This window comes from Perognathus longimembris, chromosome 2, assembly GCF_023159225.1.
Source record: "Perognathus longimembris pacificus isolate PPM17 chromosome 2, ASM2315922v1, whole genome shotgun sequence".
Taxonomy (NCBI): Eukaryota; Metazoa; Chordata; class Mammalia; order Rodentia; family Heteromyidae; genus Perognathus; species Perognathus longimembris.
Window position 1 is genome coordinate 67,122,656 of NC_063162.1, and position 7,968 is coordinate 67,130,623.

At 41.3% G+C, this 7,968-nt stretch overlaps 1 pseudogene; it reads left to right on the forward strand.

Moving 5' to 3' along the window:
• The first annotated feature begins 860 nt into the window (after positions 1-860).
• LOC125344522 lies at positions 861-7,611 on the forward strand (annotated as a pseudogene).
• The last annotated feature ends 357 nt before the right edge of the window (positions 7,612-7,968 follow it).

The window sequence follows — 7,968 nt, forward strand, 5'->3', positions numbered from 1 at the left end:
AGATATGTCTCTTTATGTGAAAGTGTACTGTGGGTCGCATGGTGTATCATGGAGGTCTAGCTGTGATACATGTCTTATTTTCCTCTTGAGACACATGGAATATACAGAAGAGGGCTTATAAAATCCAAGATAATCTTAGTTTTCATCTGAAAACCAGCCTGCTGGCAGTCCCTTCTGACTAGGAATATATAAGAGAACATGGCCTTTTCTGCCTGTGCCTGCATTAGCTCTCTTCCTGGCTGACTGAACACGAGCTGTGTTGGCAAGTGGAGGTGTGCCCCAGGTAACAGGACCTCACCTGGCTGGCAAGCTCAAGACTTCTACACCTGCATGATTGTGGTCTGCATTAAGGTTATAAGCTGGCTTAGAGAGACGAGAGCTTGAGGAATGGCACCATGGCTTTCCTGCCCTCTAAAATACATTGAATAAATATAAACTGAGAGTTTCTGCTTTATCAATTTTCCATATTAGAAAAACACCCTGAATTTTTAGTTGAATGAAGAAACAGAAGGAACAAGAGAATGAACTTCATTTTTCATTTCTAAAAGCTGTAGGACATTGTAATGAAGCTCTTTATTGCTGTAAAAAGAAGGAAATACCAATATTGCTTATTTTAACTGTATCTTTAGGGTGTATTAAAGAATAAAATGAATGGCAATGCCCCTCCTTCCTGCCCCGGTAGTCTGAGCACCATGAGTGCAGGACACTTGGCAATCCCTTCTAGCAGGTCTGCAAGATGGCTTTTTCCACCTACTTCAGACCACTCACTGTTGACAGCGCCAAGACTTTTTGAGGCTCTCCAGAGCCCAAGACAGTCCTGGGTTGTCCTACCAACAGATCCATTCCTGTGGTCCTAGCCAATGCCTGCGGAAGTCACTATAATCTTGTTAGATATTGAAGGTACCATAGTTCTAATGCTTTGTGGAAGAACTTTTTTTCTTTATATCAAAGAAAAAGAGTATCTGCTGACACAGTGGAAGAGGAGGAATGCCAATAGGATGTCAGTCTTTTGAGCAAACAGGCTGAGGACCACCGTGTATGGACTGCTGCAATCCCTGCAGCATGTGGGACTAAGATGTATGATCTACAACAGATAATCCAGGCCATGCTAGATAGTGAGTGCTGGCCTATGTCTCTGGACTGAAAATGCACAATGCTCAAACAGTGGCAGGGCCACATGTGGAGACAGCATTCACAGCTGGGTGCAAACAAGCAGAGTTCATTACAGGTGTAGATCCTGAAGTCATGGAGTGGAGAGAGACTGGAAATAGAGGCACAGAAACTACTATTTGGGCATTCTACAGAGAGAGAGATTCCTGAGTTTGTTGACAAGCACTTTGTTGTGTGTGTGCGTGTGTGCATGTCTTTGTACAAAGCGTGGAAATGCTAGAAAGAGTTACTAAAAGAATTGAGGTGTGCTTCACAAATTTTTCTAATGGCTGTGAAACAAATGTTGATGGCAAGAGCTCCGGCAGCCATCTTGACTTTAAAATGGAAGGTACATGTTCAGAACAGCTGGCTATGAGGATGAGAAGAGCCCCTGACACTGAGCTACTCACTGGACTATGTCTTGGCTTCTTTTTGTTTAGAATACAATCAGTTTCTATCTTATATAGGCCCTTGGTAGATCTTGTTTTTGTTGGGTGTGTAGTTGATCCTAATGCTAACTAAGGAAGGCAGTGTGATAGAAATAGGATAAAAACCTAAACTGAACAGGTAGTGACACATTTTGTGATATTAATAGGACACAGAAGAAACAGACAGGTTAGGTTTGGTTTGCCTGTTAAACAACTACAATAATGATGTGGATAAACCTCTGTGATTTAAGAAAAAGTTTCATCCAAAAAAGATTCAAGTTTTACTTGAAAGTCTTTTGTTATCCTATGCATATACATTGACTTCATGCTCTAATTACTTTAGGAATTTGATGACTTACACTAATGTCATAGTAACATCAAGGCTTCTCAGCTTCATTTTCCTGTCTGCTAATGGAGATAGAATTCTCAGCCACATTCTTGAATTATAAAGAGATAAATTAAAATAACATGCAAGTATGCACAGTGCATTTGTGCTATTTATGTGGTGTTATTTTCTCTTTGGATTAGATCTCTAGCCTTATTCATCAATTGCTAAAGAACTTTTATCATATGTTTTGAAATTTCATGTGAAAATTATTGCTTCATATTTTGGGAAAATTAAATTTAGTCTCTCCCCTTAATTTATTACCATAAAACTTTTCAGTGCTGATACTTTTTTTTTTTTGGCCAGTCCTAGGCCGTGAACTCAGGGCCTGAGCACTGTCCCTGGCTTCTTTTTGCTCAAGGCGAGCACTCTGCCACTTGAGCCACAGTGCCACTTCTGGCCATTTTCTGTATATGTGGTGGTGAGGAATTGAACCCAGGGCCTCATGTATACGAGGCAAACACTCTTGCCACTAGGCCATATTCCCAGCCCAGTGCTGATACTTTTAAAGCAAAGATTTCACTGTGATTTTTCTTTTATTCTTCATGCTATTGGAAGAATGTTCAGGATGCAGGTATATATCAGTCTTCCCCTCTGATCTTTCTCCCTCAGGACAAATATGATGGATTTGTACTGGTGACTTGAAGCTTAAAGCTATCAAGGAAACACTTCAAAATGTCTTAGGCAAGCCCATTTTCTCTCTGGTGATATTAATGAAAGCTGAGGATTTCATGTGTTGTCTAGAGGATGGCAAACAAGTTGGCACATGAGAGACCCATGCAGTCTTTCCTAGTTATGACCACAGGTGGGAAACAGAACCTGTAAGGCATTTTCTTAGCTGGAGCTGATGTAATGTATCGTGGGAAGCAGTGGTTGAATTCAGCAAGCTTTGAAGATGTAATTTAATACCAGAAGATACTGCTAGAGAAGCACAAGGACTTTAAACAGTAAGACTACTGATGGCAAAAACAACAACAAGAAAAACAGGAGAATAAGATTAGGGGTCTCGGGCTGGAAATATGGCCTAGTGGCAAGAGTGCTTGCCTCATATACATGAAGCCCTGGGTTCGATTCCCCAGCACCACATATATAGAAAATGGCCAGAAGTGGCGCTGTGGCTCAAGTGGCAGAGGGCTAGCCTTGAGCAAAAAGAAGCCAGGGACAGTGCTCAGGCCCTGAGTCCAAGGCCCAGGACTGGCAAAAAAAAAAAAAAAAAAGATTAGGGGTCTCTATGCAAACCCTTAGAAACCAGATGATGTATATTACACTGTTTCATTTTTCTTTTCATGTAAGACTCTCAGTACTTAAGAGGCCTAGGCAGGAAAATCTTTTTGAGGACAGCTTTAGCTATATAGTCAAACTTGTCTGGAAAATAATAATAACAGCTAGGTGCTCACACCTGTAATCCTAGCTATTCAGAAGGCTGGGATCACAGTTCAAAGGCAGCCTAGGCAATAAAGCCCATGAGACTCTTATCTCCAATTAATCACAGAAAGGTCTGAAGTAGGGCTGTGGCCCAAGTGGTAGAGTGACAGCCTTGAGAAAAAGGAGCTCAGGGACAGCTCCCAGGCCCAGACTTCAAGCCCCAGGACTGGCAACCAAACCAAACAAAAATGTAATAATAACAGGAAGACAGGCTAATGTCAATGTGGAAACTCTGGGTATTATATCAACGTAGTTTTTCATACTTGTATTATAACACTGGGGCCTTTCAAAATCAATTGACAGTTTTGTGTCTATAAAGATGAATAGCACTGTTCTGGTAGATAATTCATGAATCATCAGTGAACCATCCAAGGACAAAAAGTGCCATATGGCAGCCTGGTGACAATTGGGGTGATTCTCATATCACTTCCCCACCTGTTTCCTTCTCTAATTTGTTGAAAGAAAGCCAGGCTTATGTAGTCAAAACACAGTACCTTTGGAAAATTTTACGTAGGCAAACATTAACAGAAGCATTTGTTTAGTAAAAACCCAGCCCAAGTTGTTTGTGTTAGTAGAAATTTTATTCAAAATGAAAGCCAGATTTAAACTATTAATATAAAGTAAAACTGGTAAAGCGATTTTTATTTTTTAAGACAAGTACAAAACCAGTAAATATAGATAAATTATACTTAAACAGTTATCTTAGTTTTCTGGAATCATTCTTTGTAAGTAAACCACGAATGTATCATAGTTGACTATGTTTCTATACTTTTTCTAGCATATAAACCAAAACAGAAGCATTCTTGATTTTTGTTTTTGGTATTAACCAAAGGTTTGTTAAGGAATACTACTACTGATTTTATTTATGTATTTATTTATGCTGGTACTGGAGCTCACTTGGCTTTTTTTGCAATGCTCTACTATTTGAGTCACAGCTCCATCTTTTGACATTTCGTTGTTTTTTTTTAAGAGATGGAGAATTTCCGACTTTTTCCACCCAGGCTGTCTTTGAACCATGATCCTTTACTCTCAGCTTCCTGAGTAGCTGAAGTCAAGCAAAACCTGATGTTAAGCAGTGGCCCACATATACTGCTTGAATAAAATGATTGATTCTTGTATCTTTGATACAAATTATGTCATTGTTTTTCCAGAAAGGCACTAGTGAATAAGACTCATGAAATTTAGGGTACTGAATTATTTGGCTACACAAAAAAACAAAAGGAAACAAAAAAATGCTGATGAGCTACCCTTTAATCTTATGAAAATCACAACTCAACCGTATTTAAGAGCATAAAATCTGGACTAGAAGCTACTTTTTTATATGTTTTATACAACCTAGGACACCATTTGAGTTCTCAATTTAAGACATTAATGAAATTTCTTACTACCAATAATAATGGTGAACTAGGTTTTAGAAATCATTTTTCCTGCTGAAAATAGTTTAAAATATATTTTTATTGCTGGGCCCTGGTGGTTCACGCCTGTAATGCTACCTTCTCAGGAGGCTGAGATTTGAGGATCGCAGTTCAAAGACATCCAGAGCAGAAAAGTCAGTGTGAAACAATGATCTCCACTAAACTACTCAGAAAGCTGGAAGTAGCACTGTGACTCAAGTGGTAGAGAGCTAGCAAAAAGAAACTCAAGGACAAGGCCCAGGTCCTCAGTTCACTCTCCATGACTGGCACTAAAACAAACAAAGAATCTTTCCAAGAAGGCTAAGAAAGTGAGCCAAAAATGGAATTGCCTACCCAAAAGTACAGGGAGAATTCAACAAATGGCACTGGAAAAACTAAGCATCCACATATAAAAGAATGAAGTTGAAGTTGAGTACTGGTGGCATATACCTATATGGTAGCTATTCCTGACAAACTTCACTTTTTCATTTAAATTCTCTGCCCCCTCATCCCTGACACCTACCAGTGGGGCTTGAACTAAGGGCCTGGGCTCTGTTCCTGAGATTTTTTTGTTTGTTTGTTTTTTGCTTAAGGCTAGTGCTCTACCACTTTGAACCAAGCTTCACATAAGATTTCCTGATGATTAATTAGAGATAAGTCTCACAGACTTTCCTGCCTGGGCCAATTTTGAACTGAGACCTTCAGATTCCTGAGTAGTTAGGTGAAGAGCCAGACTTTGAAGTCAGGCCCCAATTTTCCATGCGAACCTGAGATAAGCAGGCCCTGTGAGCAAACCCAGGACAAGGTTATTAGGGCCCAGTGGGCCAAGACCTCTAACCACTGGGAATGCCTAACTCTAATTACCCCCAGAATGCCTCGAGCCCTGAGCCAATCAGATTTGTACCCGTGTCCTAATCTTGCTTGCTTGAACACCTGATTGTACCAGAGAAAGAACATGGCTAGAGATGAACTTTTGTATTTAATCCATTATCTCTAAAGTTTGTTTACAGTAAGGTACAGCAACTCTTTATACTTCAATAAAAGAAAATAGAAATATGGGGTGATCATATCATACATCATTCAGAAACAGTGTGAATTTCCCTATAAGGAAATCAATGCAGAATTTATTCTAATAATGTGGTATAAGAAAGTAAGATTACTTCCAAGTTTTCAATATTAAAAGCAGAAACAAGTCTTGAAGACATAATTAAAGCACCAGTCATAAAATTTATGATACGTATTTTTTTATGAAGCTATACTACTTTTTAACAAAACAGCCAACACTGCAGCTGGAAGGCCTATGGATCTGTCACCAAGTGAGTTGCATGCCAACTATCTCTGCTGGATCCCTCACCCCTACCAAAAACAAAAACAAAAAAACAAAAAAAACACCAAAAAACTGATTCAAGCATGAAAGTAAAGGCATCCTGGCAATGTTTTCTGTTGTTATTGTTGCTATTGTTTTGGATTTAATGAGACAGGGTCTCACTATGCAGCCAAAGCTGGCTTAATACTTGCTAGGTAGCCTAAGTTGGCCTTGAATCTTTTATTGTCTTGCCTCAACTTCTTCAGTACTGGAATTATAAGCATGTAACACCATGTTTGGGCTGCAAATATTTTCAATACTTGGTTGAGTAAGAAGACTGGCTAGCTGGGTGTCAGTGGCTCACACCTGTAATCCGAGCTACCCAGAAGGTTAGGATCTAAGGATCATGGTTCAAAGCCAGTCTGGACAGGAAAGTCCCTGAGATTCTTATCAGCAGTTAACCACCAAAAAGCTGGGGGTGGAGCTGTGGCTCAAGTGGTAGTGTGTGTTCACCTTCAGCAGAAAAGCTGAGAGAGCGCAAGCACAAGACCCCAAGTTCCAGACCCAGTACTAACACATTCAAAAGAAAACAAAAACAAGAGTGTCTCTTCAAGGCCTCTTGTTGAATGGTAGCACAAGTCAGATCAGAAGCTTGTATCATCAGACATGTGGGTGGAAATAGAATTACAAGACAAGGCAGTTCAAGTTTCTCTACAAGACCTGCATCTTCTATGGCAGGAGGAGCTTCTGTGCCACACTGAATAAAGCTCAGTTTTCTTACCAGTGTAATGTACCTTATTTACCTTCCAATTTGGAACAAGAAAATAATTTTGGAGCTTTACAATCTCATGTGTAGCTAGCTATGAAATACTACCATGTGGCCATATGCTAAAAGCTATTTAAAACATACGAGAAGTCTAGAAAAAGATTTTTAAAAATTCAAATTGGACATTTGACAGGCAGGGCGCTAAGCCAGAGGACACCCAGCGCCCGGGCTGAAGTGGCCCTCTAGCCTCTGGAGGAATCACTCTGGAAGTCTCAGCTGGGATGGACCCGCCTCTTCGCTAACGCCCCCTGAATGACCGCCTAGCTCTCCAGGGCCTTTCAATGGCTGCCAAGGTAGTCTGTCGCCACTCTGGAGTCCCCTTCAGCCCCTCTCGAGCCATTCACGCTGCCCCTGTCCTGCTCCTCTCCAGGCCGCGTTCGGGGAGCACCGAGCCGCCGCCCCTCGTGTCCCCACCCCCGATTTTATGGAGTCTCCTGGCATTCATGAGTGGCAGATTGGGGGTGAATGGTGGGCTGGGCCCTTGGGGCACTGGGACTGTTGTTGAGGTCCAGGTGACAGTACCTGAGAGGGGCTCTGCTAGGGGAGGAAGGCAATGCGGTTTCTGGTTTAGGAGTCCTAAAACCCTGCCCCGGTACCTTGAGGAGAGGGCCCCTCCCCCAGCAGGTGACTGCAGAGGGCTTCTGGGTAGAGTATGGATGCGAATATCCCCCGTGTCCTATTGGCCTACGTGTAGGTGACGTGTATATGGTATATCCTCCCATGACACCTGCGGATTGCAGATACATGGGTGTAGCAAGCATGTGTATGGGACCTGCAAAAGACATGTACGTGACACGTACGTGCCACCAGTCACTTTCCACCCTCTGGATGTATGTGCTGACAGATCTTACCTTCAAATCAAGATGAACTACATCATGAGTGTGTAGAAAGTGCACACCTTCTAAAATCTGTCACATGAGTCTCCGAACATCTTTTTCTTTAAAGGCATCTTCTCGGTCTGCGACACACTGATCAAAGATTTCACCCCCTGCAGCACTAGAGAAGGACAAATTAACGTAAAATGGGATTCATAGGAAAAGAAATAGTCACTGGAT